The following is a 20,802-nucleotide window of genomic DNA, read 5'->3' on the forward strand; positions in this document are numbered from 1 at the left end:
CGATGGAAACATGATATCTACTCAAAAAATGGGATTAGTAAAAACGTCAGTTTAGAGCGCAAAAAATGAGCTCTCATACAGCCCCATATCCCAAAAATTTAAACCGTTACGGGTCTCGGAAAATGGCAAAACAAGCAAAAAAATTTTTCTTTTAAATTTCTGTTTTTTTTTCACACTTAAATAAAAAATAAACTCTACATGTTTGGCATGTGCGTGATCATACCGGCCTGGAGAATCATATTGGAAGGTCAATTTTACCATATAGTGAACAAGGTAAATGAAAATCCAAAAAACAATTGTGATTTTTGTGATTTCAACGCACTTGGAATTTTTCTCCTGTTTTCCAGTGGATGACATGATAAAATGAACAGTGTCAATCAAAAGTAAAACTCGGCCTGAAAATCAAGCCCCCACACGGTTATGTGGATGGAAAAGTAAACAAGTTATGGCTCTTGGAAGAAGGAGAAGAAAAATCGAAAGCGAAAAACCGGAAATTGGCTGCGGTGTGAAGGAGTTAAATTCATAGTCACTTTCAAAATCCTTGAAAGGTCATGAAGCATATAGCTGACAGAAAGGCCACATTATACCTGTAAATATAATGTTTGGAATAGCTTCCCAGTTCACATCAATATAATTAGTGTAGCGGTCAACCACATTTTGATCAACCAAATACCTAAAAAGTCTAAATCTTCATCTAGATCCCTAGAGATTTTAGACAATAATTCATAATTTCTCATGAAGACAACTTCTATCATGTGCCGTATAATGATGTAAAGTAGATGTTGTAGATGAGGGGGGATCGATTTGCAACTCAATCTATTACACATAGCATATATCCCTTAAAAAAAGAGCTCCCTCTCTGGTGGGAAACTCAACAGGAAAGCAGTTCCACCAGCATTATCTGCTATTTAGTAGTAGTTTTTAGAGTTGTACTTTTTTGAAGGCAGGGGAAGGTGCAGTGTTAATTTTCAAGAAATGTCATAAGAATAGTTCACATTGAAGTCTGCAGATTAAGTGGCTTCTTTCCCAGAGATGTGTTCTGTGATTTTCTCAGGCAACCCTCTTTGTTAACAAACAGCACAGGGATGAAATATTAGACAGACGGAATTCAATATAGTTTGTGTAAGTAAAAAGTATGGCATAAATAAGGCATTACACAGCAATCAGAGCTACTGCTTTCCCCTCAGAGGTAACAGCATGTTCAAGCGCGGAATCGATGGTTCAGCTCCCTTGGTCATATTTTTAATCTGTGATATTGACAACAAGGGTGTTTATACATTTAATTATCTGTTTGTTTCCAAGCTGCAGACTGAATATGATTACTAGTATGCATGAGGAGCCCAGAGCTTCCAGAAATGAAAAATGGGATATTGACTTGTTCGCAGTTCTGAGGCTGACAAAGTTTCATGAGTAAAAAAGAACGAAAGTGTGTACAGATACCTTCAAATCATAACATTAGTACAATGTCCTAGAGTTATTCTCTTGGGTGCAATGTTCTTACCCTCCAACATCTGAAAATACAAAATTGAGATACGGTATAATCACTTCCCATGACACAAAAGGATAAAACGTAGCGTGACAACATTTTCATGACCTTCTTTAAATGAGATCTTGAAAATGAGGTGCCAGATACCTTTTAAGGTGCTTTAACTATGGAAGCCCCATAAAAGCGTAATCCAATATCAGACATTTATGGCATACCCACAGGATATGCCAAATATGTCTGATACATGCAGGCCCACCTTTGGGGTCCTCACCTTTCTCAAGAACAGGACCTATCACCCTCATGAATGGAAAAGTTGACCCTCAAGTATGCATCTCTTGATTGGCTTCTATAGGAGTTCCAAAAATAGCTGAACACTAGAGATGTGCAAATCTGTTTGCTTTAATATTTACAAAACAACTACATTCAGGAGGATCGCTATTTTAGCCATTTGTTTTGTGCAAACTCTGCAAAATATCGACCGGCCATCATTTTGCTGAATTATAGAGGGCCAGGAAAACAATATTCATTTTACCACTCAGTTGTTCCACCAGCACAGCCCCCCATCTAATCTTCTGTGCGTCGGCTCCTCTTTGGCTCTTCCTACATCTTCACTCTCCGTGAGCGCTTAAGCCTCAGATATCATGACACGCTTCATGACATCTTGATGTCTGCATATGTTTTGTCTAAGGCCTTGTCAGTGCCTCGGGTGACAAGTGTGCTGACTCCAAGACTTCACCACGTGCCTTGTGACATCTGAAGCTTACTTTGCATCTGAAGAACAAAAAAGGAACCAAAAGAGGTTGCATGGAGAACCAGATGGAGCACTTGCATGGCAGGACAGGTTAGTGGAGATGTATTTTTTTCACCTCTTGTTTATTACATTCTAGGATTTGGAAAGACTCCAGAGCACTATAGGGACAATTCAAATTACATTTTCTGATCAAACTCACGTGAACTGCTAAATTCAAATTTCAGCAGATTCATTCATCACTACCAAGCATACTTGCCAAGATATTCTGTAGATACGCCATGTGTATGAGATGGAAACCCATCTTCATATTTCTGACATAGGCAATTACATTATGTATCTACCCAGATACAATTAAAAGTATCCATCAAAGATGTCTGAAGCTGCCATGTCTCCTATATACTGTGATAGCCAATTTACCCAATTTATTATCAGGATTACCATCCTCTGGTTGAGATGGCTGTAACACAAACGACTTTTATGTCAACACAGTGGCTTCGATTTATGTTGCCTTGTGGTGTTGGTGCAGGAGTATTCAACTTTCTGCACTGTAACCTCACAGATTACAACTGATCACTGCTGATTCCCAACAAGACACTGAGTGATCGTCTTATCATCAAGTAATCTGTCAAACAAAAAAATGGATTGCCCACAGCAGATAAATCATTTGAAGCAAATCTGTCAGCATAATTTTACTATTTAGTCTGAGTGCAGCATAATATAGGGAAAAATATCCTGATTCCAGGCTTGTGTCACTTACTAGGCTGTGTGCTGTAGTTTCAATACAATCAGTGTTTTATCAGCAGGAGATTATCACTACAGGACTAGGTCTCATGTGCAAGCCAGTCCAGCTAATCTGTTACCCCGCCCCCACCTCTGATTGTCAGCTAGCACATTGTACAAAGGAAGCTGCCAATCAGTGGTGTGGGCGGGGTTATACACAGCTCAGCATTCTGAGCTCTGCCACATCTACAATAGAGAAATCAGGGATTCTATCAAAACTACACCAAGCAGCCCAGTAAGTGATACATCGCTGGAATCTGCCTCTCTGCCCCTACATTATGCAGCTCTCAGATTACATAGCAAAAAACTGTTGACAGATTCCATTTAAGCCATGATTTTATGTTGCTAAAACATCATTATATAATAAATATTAACTAACATAAGCATAGCATTTAAAGAGGTATTCTCATATCAAGATCCAATTGTCATTCAATTACACTCTGAAAGACAAGACAACTAAATGTCTAATATTCTGTTATTTATTTGTTTTTAAATGTACTTTTTTCTCATTTTTGGCAAGGGTTAAACTCCATTTTTAGGCTTCCTTCCAATCCTGATGATGTTCCGTTCATATCAACCAATATTATTTCTGGCTAAATAAATAGAATGCCATTTTTAATGTCATATACTGTAAGTGGGCAAAACTTGCACTCGTCTGCTTTCCACTTGTATAGTTGGTTTACCCACCACACAGCACTTGTTACCCCAAAAAAGTAAGTTCAGAGTGCAAAAGATAAGCCCTCAGACTGCCCCATATACCAAAATTTTAAAATTTTATGAGTCTCGGAAAATATCGAAACAACTAAACAAGCAAAAAAAAATGGAAAAAAAAATTCTGACTTTTATTCACTACTTACAGTTATATGAAAAAGTTTGGGCACCCCTATTAATCTTAAGCTTAATGTTTTATAAAAATTGGTGTTTTTGCAACAGCTATTTCAGTTTGATATATGTAACAACTGTTGGACACAGTAATGTTTGTGCCTTGAAATGAGGTTTATTGTACTAACAGAAAATGTGCAATCTGCATTCAAACAAAATTTGCCAGGTGCATAAGTATGGGCACCCTTATCATTTTCTTGTTTTAAATACTCCTACCTACTTTTTACTGACTTACTAAAGCACTTTTTTTGGTTTTGTAACCTCATTGAGCTTTGAACTTCATAGCCAGGTGTATGCAATCATGAGAAAAGCTACTTAAAGTGGCCACTTGCAAGTTGTTCTCCTGTTTGACTCTCCTCTGAAGAGTGGCATCATGGGCTCCTCAAAACAACTGTCAAATGATCTGAAAACAAAGTTTATTCAACATAGTTGTTCAGGGGAAGGATACAAAAAGCTGTCTCAGAGATTTAACCTGTCAGTTTCCACTGTGAGGAACATAGTAAGGAAATGGAAGAACACAGGGACAGTTCTTGTTAAGGCCAGAAATGGCAGGCCAAGAAAAACATCAGAAAGGCAGAGAAGAAGAATGGTGAGATCAGTCAAGGACAATCCTCAGACCACCTCCAGAGAGCTGCAGCATCAACTTGCTGCAGATGGTGTCACTGTGCATCGGTCAACTATACAACGCACTTTGCACAAGGAGAAGCTGTATGGGAGAGTGATGCGAAAGAAGCCGTTTCTGCAAGCATGTCACAAACAGAGTCGGCTGAGGTATGCAAAAGCACATTTGGAGAAGCCAATTTATTTTTGGAAGAAGGTCCTGTGGACTGATGAAACCAAGATTGAGTTGTTTGGTCATGCAAAAAGGTGTTATGCATGGCGGCAAAAAAACACAGCATTCCAAGAAAAACACTTGCTACCCACAGTAAAATTTGGTGGAGGTTCCATCATTCTTTGGGGCTGTGTGGCCAATGCCGGCACCGGGAATCTTGTTAAAGTTGAGGGACGCATGGATTCCACTCAGTATCAGCAGATTCTTGACAATAATGTTCAAGAATCAGTGATAAAGTTGAAGTTACGCAGGGGATGGATCTTTCAGCAAGACAATCATCCAAAACACCGCTCCAAATCTACTCAGGCATTCATGCAGAGGAACAATTACAATGTTCTGGAATGGCCATCCCAGTCCCCAGACCTGAATATCATTGAACATCTTTGGGATCATTTGAAGAGGGCTGTCCATGCTCGGTGACCATCAAACTTAACTGAACTGGAATTGTTTTGTAAAGAGGAATGGTCAAAAATACCTTCATCCAGGATCCAGGAACTCATTAAAAGCTACAGGAAGCGACTAGAGGCTGTTATTTTTGCAAAAGGAGGATCTACTAAATAATAATGTCACTTTTCTGGTGAGGTGCCCATACTTATGCACCTGTCAAATTTTGTTTGAATGCAGATTGCACATTTTCTGTTAGTACAATAAACCTCATTTCAAGGCAGAAACATTACTGTGTCCAACAGTTATTACATATATCAAACTGAAATAGCTGTTGCAAAAACACCAATTTTTAAAAAAACATTAAGCTTAAGATTAATAGGGGTGCCCAAACTTTTTCATATAACTGTAAATAAAAACACTACATGTTTGATATCTGTGTACTCATACTGATCTGCAAAATCATATTGCCAAGTCAGTTTTACCATATAGTGAACATGGTAAAAAAAAAAAAAAAAACAATTATGGTATTGCACTTTTTTTCCAATTTCAATGCACTTGGAGTTTTTTTTCTGTTTTCCAGTACATCACTTGATAAAATTAATGGTGTCATCCAGAAGTAAAACTTGTCTCGCAAAAAATAATATATTATCTATGTCCAATAATGACCCTAAGTCATTGTATAAGTCAATTTCAATGGCCCTAAGTCGTTGTCTTTGTTATTCTGCTGTACTGTTGTAAGTGGAATAACTTAAAAAACATCACCATAGCTCCAAAATGCATCAGTGTTGGTACTAGTCTACTATTCCTATGCAAGAGGATGCATCAAAAGATGACTGTAACTCAAAATACATTGGCATAATAATTCTATTTCTAGTACTGTATTGTAAAAAAGTTTGTTAATAAAGATCTCTGTAGCTACAAAATGTGTTACCGAAATGGAATTGCTGCTGCTGTCTTTAACAGGGTTCATTAAAAAATATCAATTTAGTTTTGTGTCATAGTTGTTCTGCTACAGTGTAATAGGATTAATTTACAAGCATCAGAGTAACTCCAAAATACATCAGCCCCATTAATAATTATACTTATAATACTACTAAAAAAAACTTTTACACAATATAGACAAATACACAATACAGACAGTACATGCACAATATAGACAAATATAGACAAATACACAATACAGATGACAAAAACACAGTACACACAACAAATACACAATACGGACAAATACACAATACAGACAGCAAATAAACAGTACAGGCAAAAAATACTTTACCAAGCTAAAATAATTACAATATACAGAGCCTAAATAATGCCAAATTACAGTGCTCAAATAATGCAAAACAAATAATACCAATATACAATGAAACAATTACCAACATACAGTGACCAAATATGCACCAAAAAAATCCCATCCAATTAATACCAATATACCACAAATACTATTTTACTAAAAATACCAATATGTACCAAAAGATGTTATAAAATAAATGCCAACATAGTGTCCAAAAATACCAAAATACAGTCCAATATACAGTGCCAAAATAATACAGAACAAAACCACTATACAAGGCTAAAATAACATCAAACTTAAGAGTACAAATAATAGCAACATATAATGCTCAAATAATATGGATATTCAGTGTCTAAATATTACCAACCAAAGAATACCAATATACAGTGGCCAAGAATACCAAATACCAACATACAGAGCCTAAATAATACCAAATATACAGTGCTCAAATAATGCTAACCAAATTAAACTGACATGTGGCTCAGTGGTTAGCAGCGCAGCCTTGCAGCGCTGGGGTCCTGGGTTCAAATCCCACTAAGGACAGCATCTGCAAGGAATTTGTATGTTCTCCCTGTGTTTACGTGGGTTTCTCCAGGTTCTCCGGTTTCTTGCCACACTCCAAAGACTGATAAGGAATTTAGATTGTGAGCCCCGATGGGGACAGTGATCATAATGTCTGTGAAGCGCTGTGGAATTAATGGTGCTATATAAGTGAGTAAACAAAATATCTAAATAAAAATACAGAGTCCATATAATACTAACCAAATACCAACACACAGTGTCCAAATAATGCCTAAATATACCAATGTACATTCCATAAATAATACCAATGTACAGTGCTCAAATATTACAATCAAAATAATACTGATGTACAGTGTCCATATAATACCAACAAAAAAATAGACTGCGGCATTACTTACATTTAAAAATTGGGACAGCTTATCTTCCTGCTGCCACTTTTAGTTGAGTAAGGGTATGTGCACACGGTCAGGAGCCGCTGCGTGTTATACAGCGTTAAACCCGCAGCGGCCAGATGTTACAGCATAGTGGATGGATCTCTAGAAATCCCATGTCTGCTATGCATCTCTGTGCACCTGCGGCTCACCCGCAGAAACTGACATGTGGCGTGTCTTTCAGACCCACAGCATGGCTGTTTTTTTTGCGGGTCCACATGTGGACTTTCCCCATAGACTAACATCTATGAGGAAAGTCTGTATATGAAAAAAATAAATAAAAGGCGCCGCTCATTTGCCTAAAGAGCGGAAGCCGTGCAGCTGTTCCGCAGCATTATAGGATTATAATAAAGTTTATAATCACAAGTCTTTAATAGTGTCTCCGATCACTCACCTCTAAGTCACTACTTTTATAGCGCCAACATAATGTCCAGTCAGAAGGAACGTGTACAGACAATATCAGATATCACAGAGTAACACATAAGTCACCAATTCAAACAGAAGAAGTGAGGGCTCTGTTCAGAAGCTACAATCTATAAGGACATAAAAGGTAAAATGCATTATATGGTCAAGCCATCTTTAGAATAAATAAGGGTATTTATGTAAAACTGCATGAACCTGTTACCAGTCGGCCCCTGTCTACGTCCAGATACAAGGTGCTATGAAGTGCATGGAATGTGGTGAGAGATAATCGAAAGATCCAGATTCTGAAACAAAATGTAGGAAGTGAGAATAGAGAACAGTTAAATTCCTAAATTGATATGGTAAGCCAACCTAAAAACATGTCTTTAGGAATCAATTAATATTGTGGACATTCGGAATGAACCGGTTATTTGAGGTAGTGTACTGGAGAGAATTGGTGCAGCGCAAGAAAAGTTGTACTCTGCAGTGCACTTATATGATGTGGCCCACAAAGTCTGGATGCAGATTGTCATCTTCTGTGAGTTGTTGAACACAGTGGTGTGGGGATGAAAGATGGAGATCAGAATCCATGATGGCACCCACTTCCTGTGCTGGAGCTATGATGCAGCCAGAAAAGGCTAAGAAGGCAGTGCCAGTACAGGGAGGGGGTGCATCTGGAATTTTGAGCTCCAGTTAAAGAGTAGAGCTGCTTCTTCTCCATCCACTGCCTGTGAGTTGCATAAGAGCAGAGCGGTATAAAGATGCATGCCAGAGCTTAGAATCCAAGATGGCACCTGTTCTTTGTGCTGGATGCAGCCAATAGTTATCAGAGGAGGCAGTTCCCGCACAGGGAGCAAGTGCCATCTTGGATTGTGACCAGCATCTTCACTTTGTTCAGCAACTCACAGGCAGTGGCGCAACTCTGACAGCCCAATCCAGACACTGTAGCCACCATTCAAGATGGGAAGCTCGGTGCCAAAAAAGTGAAAGGGGTTTGCTATTATCAAACCTGGTAATAAAAGACATCTTGACCTTTTACTAACCTAGTTGCACACCAAGTTCGAAGAATTTTTTTTTCTTAATCAGCAACCTAGAAAAAAGCTACATTCCACAATGGAAGCCTATTTAGACGTTTCAGTTTGGTGCATAATAAATCTTGTGTATTTCCTGCCTATTTACGCTCTATTCCTCTGTCTTTGAATGCAGTCCATTGGATCACCGTCATAATGCCCAATTGCCTCCTTCAATACATCTTTTCTGCATCCAATAAAATTGAAGTATTTCCACATTAGAAATACACAGTAAGAGAAAAATTGATGCAGAAGGAGGGCAAATTAAAGAAAGATGGGAAAGTGAATGCATATTAGTGCTTCAAGGAGAAAAAACATCATGTCTATTGTGAATTAATAATATATTAAAAAGTATTTTAGCCAATAAATCTAGTTGAATTACATTTTAATCATATATTTGTAAACATTTTAATGCTTGAGCTTGCGTTTTTTTTTTTTTTCTCAGAACATGATCAATGGATGCAGTTGTTGTGTGATGTGGTGACTCAGGTTGTTTAATAATATGTTAAGGAGTAGTTACATTTAACCAGTCTTACAATTATAAACAATCCTTTGAAGGCAGCCACAATACTGAAGTAGCTCGCTGTGAACATTTTTGACACCCTTGCTGTAGTGAATGGGTAACCAGTGCAATGGCTGCACAGACGTATAAGCCTTGATAGAGTGGAGAGGGAAGAGTTTAGACAGAGGAAGACCAATATGTAGTGAGTAGCTGTAGTACAGAGAAGAATGAATCAAAGTATCAGTAAATATTTTGCAGTTTCAAAGGTAAGAAAAGGGCGGATTCAAAAGATTTCTTGTAAGTTCACTGTAGTTTCAAAGTAAGTCAGAATCCTTCTTATATTACCATACTATTGTAAGTAGTTTCATTAAAAAAAAACATCTATATAGGCTCCAAAAGGGAATTGGCATTATCCTGTTTGAATGTCTCTTGTCATATATGTCAACAATAAAAGATCGCTGTGGCTCGAAAATGCATCATTATTGGTCCTAGTCTACTATTCTACTGTTAGAAAATTATTGTAGCTCAAAATACATCAGTATAGTTCCTATTATATTACTGCAAAATAGTTAATTATTTAAGATCATTGTAGCTCCAAAACACATTAGCAGCATCATTGATATGCCACTACTGTTCTGTAAAAAGATTACTTTATCTTCAAAATACATCAGTCATTCTTATACAACAATTCTGTTACAAGATAGGTTTTTTTTTTATCTATGGCTCTAAAATGCATCAACAGCACTATTCTCCTACTAGTTGATTATAGGAAATTTGGTTAAAAAAGATCAATCGATCTACAAAATGTATTAACCCTCTATACTAATTGTTGGATAATTCATTTAAAAGGATCACACTGAGATCAAAATGTGTTAGCTCTATCCTTCATTATGTTCTAAGTCGATCTACTTGAAGTGTACCTTTTTCAGAATAAATTTGGGTGTGAAAATTTAAGAATAGCACTTTTTATGGCTATTTTATGACGCGTATCCTGAATTTTTGCACTAGTTTTCTCCTCTGCAAATTCTATCTATAGTTTTCCGATGTTTCTAAGCTGGTGAGTGGAGACTAGCTACTATTTTGTCTCCCATATACGCACAAATATGAGGGATTCCGGTGCTTCTTTTTCCATCTAGCACATGTTCAGAAGCATCAGCATGGAGGTCATTATAAAGGAGCACTGAGCAGTGTAAGTGTGAATCCATCTCTGGGGTGTAATAAACATTATCTACAATGGAACAGCCCTTCTTTGTGTCTCTCTGCCTCTCTTCGTTTTTACTCTTTTTTTTCTATAAACGTCAATGGGCAGCTTGTAACCTGATACCTCAGTGAGCTTTCAGATGATTTTAGCTGTGTTTGAGAGTGAATGATAAATGTGGGAGGCAGGGCAGAAGAGAAGATATGGCTCTTAAGTGGAAAAGGAAGGATATTTCTCTAATACCATATCTTACAACATTTTTATTTTCACTTGTAACATTGATTTATGCAAACTTTTTTGAAGTGACAGTGAACATTTAATTAAGCTTATGTCAATCAGATATTCTCTACAATGTTGTATTCTGTCACGGTGGCATCTTGTGGGCCTCCTCAGACTCACTGTGGTCACCACGCAGCTACTACTTGCATCAGGTCGGTTCACTGAGGCTGTTTTCTGCAGCACTAATCCACCCAGCTGCTACATCATGGTGTTTCCTTCTAGCTTTAAGGGGTTGTGGCTAGTCTCTGCAGGAATTTAACCCTACAAATCACAAAGGTCAATATAAATGCTTCCCATGTTCACAATACTTCACACACAAGCTCAAGCTATATCAGCTCAGCTTTTAAGGAAGATACATAAAACTGCGATAAGCAGTCCATAATTTGGGCATAGTAGCAAGAGCTATTCTTCTTCTTTCTGTTTTGCAGATCTCTTTGCTGGTACACTTTTTTATAATTGATGTAGTAAATATTCGATGGATGGAACCCGGAGGTCTCTGCTTTTTAATTTCCTTTATTACTGTCGGTTTTAAGATTTGAAATAAAATTTAATTTTTAGTCGCAGTTTTATGTATCTTCCTTAAAAGCTGAGCCGATATAGCTTGAGCTTGTGTGTGACGGAATTTAACCCTGCTGTGTCCTGCAGAGATTGGTTTCCCCCGCCTATTCCGTGCTAGCAGGGCCTTTTTCTGATAGCTCCTCCTACCACTCCTTGTCCAAATGTTTGTTCCTGCCCCTTTAGTCCACTAGTATACCTATCTTTGTACTCTGTTCTTCATTAACGACCCCAGCTAGTTGTCTGCCCTGTCTTACCTCTCCGCTCCTGACCACGGCTATTCTTACTGACCCTGTCCTGACCTCGGACCATATTACCACGCTTTGCCTTTTCCCTCCTTTACCATGCACTCTTACCTCTGATCCTCCGGTCAGCTGCTGAAAACCGGGAGACTGTCCTGGAGTGGCACCTGGCGACTACTTGCGGCCCTAGCCTATCCTCACCATCTAAGGCTCATGTGAAAACCAGGTAGTCGCTTAGTCACGTCCCTCCAGGGTAAGCCCGGCCTGTGTCCACTCCCACCAACCTTACACATTCATAGCCTTACATAAGCATATCTACATGATAGAAATAAGGTTTATTTTTAGAAAACAAAATGAAAACTCGTTTAGATTTACTTGTAACCCATAAAAAGCGCTGGTTGGTTTGTTTTATGTTCTTTTGGATTTTGTAGTTGACATTGATATCGCACTTGTCCTCAATATTGTTCTTGAAGTAGTGAGGATGATATTGTTAAAAAGCCTCAATACAATTGATGTCACCGGTGTGCAAATGTCGCTCTGTGCTAAGTGGTAACAAGAGAATGTCGACTAAGTGAATAGCAAGCAGGTTCCACATTCAGACGCGTTTCATTTTCTTCTTTTGATCTACTTTATATAACAGAGGCACAATGAATACCTGCATTATCCTGGTATAAAGTAGCTTTCAATGCGGTTGGACTATTGTAAACAGAACAATGAAGAAACTATGAAATTCATATTTTCATCTAGTTACCAATTTTACAAAATGCATTTTGAAGTCAAGGTCAAATCAAGGTCTAGGGAAAGTCAGCGAGTCCCAGGGAGGGAGCTTTATTTTTATCTGCAGTAGAAGTATTTTGCATCTAGAAACAGCTCTTGTCCATAGGCTGACAATCCTGTAATCCTGTTCATCTATATGTGCTATGCTGTAAAGATGATATTGAACCTTTAGTTTATGCATCAGGAAAGTTGCCAGAGAATATTTCAAATGTAACGATAGTGCCCCATTCACGTGGAATATATCAAAAGAAAGGCATAAATTGGTATTTTTTTTCTAGAGTAGCATAGTAGACTATGCTATTTTATATATTACAATGCAGTAAAAAATGTATACTGTGAGGTATACATGGGGAATCCACCTGACATTTGCAGGAAGGCTCAAAAGCTCCTTAGTTATGCTCCTGGCCTCATCCTCGTCTTGTAAGTTCGTACAGGAAGAAGCAAAGTTACAGCATCTTGCTATTGCAGCTATAAAGCTATCATCTTGGCATAGAGACACCATGGCAAGGCTGGCCTTAGTTATGTGCAACCAGGGTGCTGGCTACCAGGATTCATTCGTGAGCATCAGACACGGAGATGGAGAATCATTTAATCATGCTGCCCCATCACCCTCAAGACGCGTTTACTGCTGACGAAAAAAAGAAAGAATCCAGGCATTCTTCAGATAAAAAAATCTGCAAAAACTTTTTTTTAGATTTAGATAAAACAGGATATTTCCAGTAATGTAAAAATATGAGCACATACCCTACTCGTTTTGAATTAAACCATGGTCCTTACTCATGACATATGTCCCCCGAATCTCACAATGCCCACCATAGAGGAGTGAGAGCATGAGGGTGAAAAATTACTGGATGTGCTTTGCCCACAGTCTCAGTGTCCTTACACCAACTGCTGAACTTTGACTGCTTCCCACTGAGTTGACTGGAATGCTGCTCCACTCAGCTGAAGGTTTATTACACCGCTCTGCCCAAAGTTAGACAACCTGCCAGGGCAGTCTTGCTGTCACTAAGCCTAACACTGATTGGCTGCAACACTGCAGATTGTTTGCTCTCTCCTCACCCTGGCTCCAACGCTTGGCTCGTGTTGCATTTGAGAAGCAGAGAGAGATATATGGATCCCTGCTACATCAGGGGTCCAAAGTAACTAAAATATCTCTGAGCACCCCTCCCAACCCTAGCACTGCACTGAGTGTGAAGAAGGTCCTAAGCTAGGGTGACACAGTAGGGGCGCCATTGAGCCAAACCCTCCAGCTGACAAGTGGGCTTCCCTCTTTAAAACCCATTGCTAGCAATAATAGACCACACTAGTCACAAACTTTACTGGCAAGCAAGTATTTAAAGAGGTTTTCCCCTTTAGACATGATTAGGCATTAGCGAACATTTCAATGTTCGGTTTGGAAAAGTTTGCCGAACAAATTGATATTCGCCAAATTTATTCGTCGAATGTTCGTTGAACATTTCCAAATCCCATACGAGTCAATGGAGGGACCAAAAAAATGCATAGAGAACACCTAGAAATGGGACCAAAAGCTGCCAAAACACATCAAATTAGGTGTAGACACCAGGGAAGTGCCATCAATTGACCCAGAGTACAAGTTCTATACTATAAGTACTGTAACAGCGACATTTATTCAGTTGCGATTTACATGTTAAAAGGGGTCACCGACTGGTACAACAGAGAAAGGACCCTGACTGTGAGAGCGCACTGTCAAGGACGTGGTTTGTGGAACCACTGTGCCACGGACCCCGAAGAACCTGGAGCGGCGTGACTAAGCGAGCACCGGACTGTTCACTAGAGCCTTTGATGGTGAGGTTAGACTTGGCTCCCGATGAACGCCAGGTGCCACTCCAGGACAGACCAACAGACGCGCAGCAGCTGGACCCAGTAGGACAGATTAGATTGTGCAGCAGGCAGAGTCTGTATCAGAGTGCAGCAGGCAGAGTCTGTATCAGAGTGCAGCAGACAGAGTCTGTATCAGAGTGCAGCAGGCAGAGTCTGTATCAGAGTGCAGCAGGCAGAGTCTGTATCAGGAGTGCAGCAGGCAGAGTCTGTATCAGGAGTGCAGCAGGCAGAGTCTGTATCAGAGTGCAGCAGGCAGAGTCTGTATCAGAGTGCAGCAGGCAGAGTCTGTATCAGAGTGCAGCAGGCAGAGTCTGTATCAGAGTGCAGCAGGCAGAGTCTGTATGAGGAGTGCAGCAGGCAGAGTCTGTATCAGGAGTGCAGCAAGGACTGGTACGCAACCTTACACAACTTAGACTGCAGAACAGGCAGGTTCCACTACAGCCAACCCAATAGATGGAGACCCAATCAGGATTCCCCACATTTAAAAAAATTAGTGGCAGACATCAGCAAAGTGGCATTAATTTCACTACTATAGAAATAGTGTAAATAAGACCCACACCTCTTCCAGTACAGCCAACCCAGGAGATGGAGACCTAGCCAGGAGTGTTCACATTGCCCTAAATGAGGGTCTAACACCACCAAAGTGGCATCAATGTCATCAGACTACAAGTAGTTTAACACAGACCCATACCTGTCCCACTACAGCCAACCCAGGAGATGGAGACTCAATCGAAAGTATTTACATTTAAAAAAAAGGGCTTAAGACCACCATTTCCGTGGCCAATAGATTGGAGATGGTGGCGTTCAACCTCTTAGCTTTGTCATGTGTAGGATGAAACAATCTTTTACGTGACCACAATAATGGGATTGAGGGCTGGCTGGAGAGCTGAGAGAGGGCAGAGTACGATGAAACGGAAAATCCGATAGACTGTGAGTGAGGGGCAGGCGGAGATGTTACGGTGGATTGAGAAAAGTGTGGTGTGCTCAGAGAAACAAACACAGCAGGTATGTCAGCTTCACGTACAGCTGACGGGCTGTCACTCAGCCTAACTGCAGCGGGTATACAGCTGGTTCTGTCGGACACATGCGTGACACAACTTGGCACGGTAACAGAGGAGGAGGAAGAAGCAGCAGAGGTGTTTGATGGGGCGGCTGATGGTTGTTTATTGAAAATCAATTTAGAGTTTATTACCTTTGCGTACCCATTTGGGGAGAACAATATCTGCACCAAATGCTTAATTTCACTACAGTATAACAATAGAAATGCATGAAGACCAAAACCTCTTCCACTACAGTCAACCTGTGAGAGTGTGAACTGTGATAGCAGCAGGAGAGCATTAGGACCCTGTGAGTTTTGCCTGGCTGAGCTCAGAGCAGGGGCAGAGCAGGAGACCCTGTGTTTTCTGAGGGTGTCTGCTGTTTGAGACGCTGGACAGGGCGTCTGAGGAGAACTGCAAGGACTGAACTGCAATAAGACTCTCTCTCTACAAGCTTTCCTGTGGGGGTTGATAACCCCTGGCCCTGGTGAAGCTGTGTCCCTGCTTAAGAACAAGTGCTGAGCTGGGGAAAGCTGTGTCGCTCTTTGGAGTTTTGTGGAAGTCCATGCTGAGTGACTAGAGACTTTGTGCTGATGGAGCCAAGTGTCGAGTGAGAAGGGAAAGAGACTAAGGATATCATCTCTGTGACGGAGCGCGTGGTCGGTGGTCCGGGAAACAGTGAGTGACTGCGAGAGGAGAGAAGGGGTCCGGTGCCATTCACATTGAGAGAATACTGACAAGCTTTGTGAAGAGATCTTCCCAGACCTTAACCTGAGGCTACAGGACTAAAGTCCCCAGCGTGTGTGCTCTGCATCGGCCGACAAGACAAGGAACCTTTGCTGTTTTTGTGAACGTTGCTTTTGTTTGGCGCCAAGGTTTTCCCGGGACTAGCTGCAGCCACCGCAATTCACAGGCCTGTGATAGACCACATCTGAAGTTAACGGTACCGTAACTTTAAGATACCCTGGTATCCCTATACTAGGGGAATAAGAGCACTTGGTATAGTTTCATGCATTGTTATTGTTAATAGTGGTAGGATTGTACTCAGTGTGCCATCTCAGGGGTCCCTATAGAACACCCTCACTAGATTGACACAGTGTTTAGGTAAAATTGTTCCAGATCTTTAGAATAATTCACATAAACTGGAAACCTTGAGATTGGCACATTGATTTCAGCTTTTGCTGATTGTGTGTATTTAGTAGAGACAGTGTCCCAGGTAGAACCTGAGACTGATTCATGCAACACTGAATTTTAGTCTAATCCCTGTTTTAGTAAAGAAAGTGTTGTTTATTTCTGTCTCTGTCTCAGTTTGTGACTCACTGGATCTCTCTCGGACCTCCGGTCATTACAAACCCAATGATGGAGACTAGTGATGAGCGAGCACTAAAATGCTCGGGTACTCGTTGCTCGGGTCGAGCAAATTGGAATACTCGGGTGCTCGAACCGAGCAATGAGCCCAATGTAAGTCTATTGGAAACTCGAGCATTTTTCAGGCGGCTCCCCCGGCGGTCTGCAGAGGGCCTAAAAATTGCCCAAATCGATGGGAACAGTGCTCAAATGACATGGGAACAGCATGGGGAAGACCCCTGGAAGCATCTCTTACTCCCAGATCACTGCTGTCAGCAATGTGGTCAGAGTATTACGCCACTTTTACGGACTCACATTAAAACATACAAAAACGAAGCCAAAATGGATTTTCCTGGGAAATATGTTAAGGAACATCCTTTCCAGAGTAATGACTTGTATATAAGGCAAAATAAATAACCAAAAACAAAAATACTCCTCCACAACTTGGGCTATGTTCACATGTAGCGTTTTTGATGCGTTTTTGCACTTTTGAATTGTTTTCAACCAAGACAAATGCATTCACTAGGAAATGTCATTTTAACATTTTACAACCTTATCTGGCCATGTGGTGTGTGACACATCATCAGACACATGCATACAGTGCTGAAAAGACATGGGAACAGCATGGGGAAGACCTCTGGAAGCATCTCTGACTCCCAGGTCACTGCCTAAAAGTGTGCCCATCATAAGTGATCCTTGGCGCATGCGAAGATGCCTCCCGCCATGCACCTGTCATTGCAGACTTGCAACAATCACCGTCCACGTCCTTTTCCCACTGTAGAGTTCAGTTGTCCATACCCCATTCCTTGGAATGCAAGCGCAAGTATGCAGGCAGCCACCCACCCACTCACAGGCTGCAATACTATACTGCCAAATTTTTGACAGCTGCTTCCACTTGAAATGTGGCCTTTTAGGCTCGTGGAGGCGGAAGCTTTTCACAACCTCATGCCGGCGGCGGCCTGGTGTCCATACTCGGTCCCCAGCAGTCACTATATTTCCCGGTATCGCCTCCGCCTTCCACAAGCACGGGTCCCACAACATTACCCGTGCCTTCCCCAGTGCACTTACTGGTATTATCACTGCCCCCAGTACCAGTAGCGAAGCCATCCCCAATTTCCTTCTCTGGAATTTTATTTGGTAGACTGAGTGGCTGCCCAAATACATTTTCTCACAAAGGAGCTGAAGATAGAGTGGCAGTAGGTGCAAGTTTCTCCAGCCTGTTTGATATTAGAGGGTGAACGGCAGCACATTGGATCAGTGGTTAGCACTGAAGTCCTGCAGCGCTGGGATCCTGGGTTCAAATCCCAGCAAGGACAACATCTGCAAGGACTTTATATGTTCTCCCCGTGTTTGCGTTTGTTTCCTCCTCAGTAAAAAAACAGCCATAGAGTGTCCGGGAACCTTCCCACACACTTTTCTTAGCCAGGAGTGCTGTGACGAGCATGGCGGCGCCAGGTCTGATATAGACCTGATGACGCTGTGCGGCCAGCCAATCACTGTAATGCCCACAACCAACATGGCTATGGCGTTACAGTGCATGGCAGGCAATCCCTGCATGTTCATTGGCTCTCTAAAGAGCGCCAAACATGCAGGGTGGGGACTCGAGTTCCAGCATGAGCAACCCGGAAATACTCGGCGAGCGCCGAGCATCTCGAGCAGTGAGATGCTCGGGCGAGCACCGAGCAGTAGCAAGCATGCTCGCTCATCACTAATGGAGACCCATTTAGGATTCCCCACATTTCCAAAAATTAGCGGCAGACGCTAGCAATGCCTAATCAATTTCACTACAGTAGAAATAGTGTAAATAAGAGTATAAGTATTGCAAAGGAGGCCTAAGCCAGTTCCACTACAGCAAACCTAATAGATGGAGACTAGTGTTGAGCAAGCACTAAAATGCTCGGATGCTCGAAGCTCAGGCCGAGCTCACCGTGATACTCGGGTGCTCGACCCGAGCAAAGAGCCCAATGTTAGTCTATAGAAGACCCGAGCATTTTTGCGGCGGCACCCCCGGCAGTCTGTAGAAAGCCTAAAAAGTGCGCAAAACGATAGTGACAGTGTTCAAATGACATGGGGACAGCATGGGGATCGCCCCAGGAAGCATTTCTGCCCCCCAAGTCACTGCTGTCAACAACGTGGTCAGAGGTATTAAGCCACTTTTACGGGCTCACAATAAAACGTTCAAAAACTAAACTGAAACGGTTTTCCTGTGAAATATGTTAAGGAACTTCCTTTCCAGGGTAAAGACTTGTGTATAAGGTAAAATAAATAACCAAAAACAAAAATACTCCTCCACACCTTGGGCTATGTTCACAAGTAGCATTTTTTATGCGTTTTTGCACTTTTGTATTGCTTTCAACCGTGACAAATGCATTCACCGGGAAATGTCATTTTAACATTTTACAACCTTATCTGGCCATATGCTGTGTGAAACATGCATACAGTGCTGAAAAGACATGGGAACAGCATGGGGAAGACCCCTGGAAGCATCTCTGATACCCAGATCACTGCTTAAAAGTGTGCCCATCAGAAGTGATCCTTGCCGCATCAGAAGATGCAGACTTGCAACTATCCCCATGCAAGTCCTTGTCCCAGGGCAGTGTTCAATTGTACCTCCCCCATTCCTTGCAATGTAAGCGCAAGTATTCAGCCTGCCACCCACCCACCCCCAGGCTTCAATACCGTACTGCTTGCTTGCTTGCACTTGAAATTGGGCCTTTTAGGCATGTGGAGGCGGAATCTGGCCACCACCTCATGGCTGCGTCGGCGGCCTGGTATCCATACTCAGTCCCTAGCCGCCCGGCAGTCGGGTGTCCACGCTTGGTCCCCAGCCACCAGGGGGCGGCCGAGTGTCCATAAACGGTCGCCAGCCGCCCCTATTTGAAGGACAGCCTAACCACAAACACATGCACAAGTGAATGTGGCCAGGGATGGTCCATCTGACTGACGCCTTCACACTCAGTTAATATTTTGGAAGCCAGGACATAGTTGGACACTGGGATGCAACACCTCCTCCAGACATAGAGAATTGCGAGTCCTGGGTCAATCAGGCTTCAACACAAAGTTCAGAAGGTAGGCAGTGGTCTGCCTCCTACACAACGAGTTATTCATGATCATGAGGCCATCCATCTCCTTAGCTTTCTGTTCCTTGGAATGCAAGCGCATATATGTAGTAGCGGCTAGGCCTGAGGTGGTCAGCATTTTGTCGCATATCCTACCTCCTCCGAAGATTGCTGGATGTTTTCCTGCTACTATCCCAGTTCTATGACTCCCGTTAAGACAAAGCTTCAGGTGACGAATGATGGATGAGGTGGTGACAAAGGAGAAAGAGCAGGAGGAACAGGGACCATTCACATCAATATCAGGCCAGTCAACCACACATGTCTTGTAGGATATGTTTCTGTACCAAAAGGAGCTGTTCGGCTACACAGTTATAGGGCATACAGTGAGTGCAATGCCTACCAAATATTTCGAGGCACTACAATGCCCCTTGGAAGTGACATGGAGGTCAGAGGGCCTTAAGTAAACCGTTTTTTCCATTTATAGCAACTGGGTCTCCTGTACACTGTTGGCCTAAGCAGTGAATGGAAGGCTTTCCAAAAATTATGAGGAACTGCAATGCCCAATGAAACAGACGTGGATTACAGCGTACTAAAAACCTTCTACCCATTATTCGGGAGTGGGTCTCCCTTAGTGTTCGCCTATGCATTGAAAAGCAAAAGCTGACTAAAATTAGGAGGATATGCAATGCCTGTTGGAAGAGTCGTGGAGGTTAGAGGTAATTAAAAACAACATTTCAATGCCCCTTGAAATAGCTGTGGAGTTCAGAGTGGTTTAACAAGATGGTTTTAATGCCCCTTGGAAGAGACGTGGAGGTCACATTAGCTTAACAAGACAGTTTTAATGCCCCTTGGAAAAGTGGTGGAGGTCGCAGTGGAATACAAAGACAATATCAATGCCCCTTGGAAGAGTAGTGGAGGTCACAGAAGCTTAACAAGACGGTTTTAATGCCCCTTGGAAGAGTGGTGGAGGTCAAAGTAGCTTAACAAGACGGTTTTAATGCCCCTTGGAAGAGACGTGGAGGTCACAGTAGTTTAACAAGACAGTTTTAATGCCCCTTGGAAGAGTGGTGGAGGTCGCAGTGGAAAAAAAAGACAATATCAAAGCCCCTCGGAAGAGTGGTGGAGGT

The sequence above is a fragment of the Phyllobates terribilis genome, unplaced genomic scaffold (genome assembly GCF_046119375.1).
Source record: "Phyllobates terribilis strain yellow unplaced genomic scaffold, ASM4611937v1 Scaffold_5__5_contigs__length_657084704, whole genome shotgun sequence".
Classification (NCBI taxonomy): Eukaryota; Metazoa; Chordata; class Amphibia; order Anura; family Dendrobatidae; genus Phyllobates; species Phyllobates terribilis.